Genomic DNA, 2,500 nt, shown 5'->3' with positions numbered 1-2,500 from the left:
GAGCTTGGACGACGATTGACTATTCACACCCACTGCAAGAGGGGGTTCAAAATCATCATTCGAAGCCAAGCCCAAAACGTCGTGCGCGATCAAGCCTTCGACCATCCTATAGCCAGCCCAAGTTATCAGACAACATCACAACATTCAGTGCAAAGCAAGGCTCATGTCGCACGCCCAAAGGCACTTGACACCGCCCCACCATGCATGTTCTGCCAACACGCCACCTTCAAAACATAGAGCTGGCCCAAGGATGGCCCAATAGCATCACCACAACGTCACACACTCAACGAGGTTCATGTCAGACGCCCAAAGGCACCCAACTCCACCCCACCTTGCATGTTTTGTCGTCGTACCAGCCATCAACCATCCTCAAGCCAGCCAAAGTTAGAAGGCTACATTCCATGCTCAACGAGTCTCATGTCGCACGCCCAAAGTCATTTGACACCACCCCACCAAGCATGTTCTGCCCACCACGCAACCTTCAAAACATAGGGCTGGCCCAAGGAAGGGAGGCATACCACAACAACGTCCCACACTCAACGAGGTTCATGCCGCACGCCCGAAGGCACCCGGCTCCACCCCACCTTGCATGTTTCATCATCGTACCAGCAGCCATCCACAGTCCTCACACTAGAGAATCCCAGTTAGAAGGCAACATCGTAACATTCCGTGCTCAACAAGGCTCATGTCGCACACCCAAAGGCACCCGATTCCAACCAGCCAAACATGTTCTGGCACCACCCGCCTTCAAAACATAGGGCTGGCCCAAGGCTGGCGAGGCATCACCACAACGTCACACAGTCAACGAGGTTCATGCCGCACGCCCGAAGGCACGCGGCTCCACCCCACCTTGCATGTTTCATCATCGTACCAACCATCAGCCATCCTCAAGCCAGCCCAAGTTAGAAGGCAACATCGCAACATTTCATTCTAAACAAGGCTCATGTCACATGCCCAAAGGCGCACCCGACACTGCCTGACCGTGCAAGTTTCGCCACCGCACCGCCGCCGTCAACCGCCCTCGTCCGCCGACCACCACTCCCACGCCCCAAGCATATGCCCATGTGCGGCGCATAGTGCTTGGGGCGTGTGGGTGGTGGAAGATATAGGGGTACCCCCGTGCCCAGCCCATGCAGACTAGTCACCCCCCTATATAGTACATTTTGAGGCATTTTTGGTCTGCCAGGCCTAGATACGATTTTTCTGAGCCGTCATACGGTCAAATATCTCAAGTTTTAGAGTGTTTTTTTCCATGAACTCGATTGATTCATGGATTGGACATTGTAATGGATCTAGAAATCAAGTTTCATAGTTTTTCAACCAACCAATTTTTTTTAATGAATTTTTAAAAATTAAATAATAAGAAATTAAAAAAAATAGCTAGATTTGTCAAAAAAATCTGAAATTTTTTGGGAATCATTCTTTCATGTTTCTTAGCTCCCAGAAAAAAAATTACAACAAACCGACCACTCCACAAGTACTTTCACAATTAATGGGTGATGGATGGGGCGCGGGCGTGCACGCAGCAGCACGCAGGGCGGGGCGGGGCGCGCGCGCGCAGAAGAACGCGGGCGGGGCAGGGCGCGCGTGCGGGAGACGCTGGCGGGGCGGGCGCGCGCGCGCAGAAGCACGCGGGCGGGGCGGGACGGGGCGCGCGCGCGGGAGAACGAGGGCTGGGCGGGGCGGGGCGCGCGCGCGCAGAAGCACGCGGGCGGGGCGGGACAGGGCGCGCGCGCGCGGGAGAACGAGGGCTGGGCGGGGCGGGGCGCGCGCACGCAGAAGCACGCGGGCGGGGCGGGACGGGGCGCGCGCGCGGGAGAACGAGGGCTGGGCGGGGCGGGGCGCGCGCGCTGAAGCACGCGGGCGGGGCGGGACGGGGCGCGCGCGCGGGGGAGAACGAGGGCTGGGCGGGGCGGGGCGCGCGCGCGCAGAAGCACGCGGGCGGGGCGAAACAGGGCGCGCGCGCGTGGGAGAACGAGGCCTGTGCGGGGCGTGGGGAGCGCACGCGCGCGCGCGCTGGCGGGGCAGGGCGGGGGTGGGGCAGGGCGGGGCGCACGCGGGTGGGGCATGGCGGGGCGGGCGAGCGCGAGGGAACGTTCCGACACTGCCCCACCGTGCGCGTTCCGCCACCGCACCACCGTCGTCAAACGCCCTCGACCTCCGACCACCACCCGTACGGCCCAAGCATATGCCCATGTGCGGCGCATAGTGCTTGGGGCGTGGGGGTGGCGGAACATATAGGGGGTACCCCCGTGCCCAGCCCATGCAGACTAGTCACCCCCCTATATAGTACATTTTGAGGCATTTTTGGTCTGCCAGGCCTAGATACGATTTTTCTGAGCCGTCATACGGTCAAATATCTCAAGTTTTAGAGTGTTTTTTTCCATGAACTCGATTGATTCATGGATTGGACATTGTAATGGATCTAGAAATCAAGTTTCATAATTTTTCAACCAACCAATTTTTTTTAATGAATTTTTAAAAATTAAATAATAAGAAA

This window comes from Cucurbita pepo, chromosome 2 (assembly GCF_057944985.1).
Source record: "Cucurbita pepo subsp. pepo isolate OVF chromosome 2, ASM5794498v1, whole genome shotgun sequence".
Lineage (NCBI taxonomy): Eukaryota > Viridiplantae > Streptophyta > Magnoliopsida > Cucurbitales > Cucurbitaceae > Cucurbita > Cucurbita pepo.
This window is presented reverse-complemented; position numbering follows the sequence as displayed.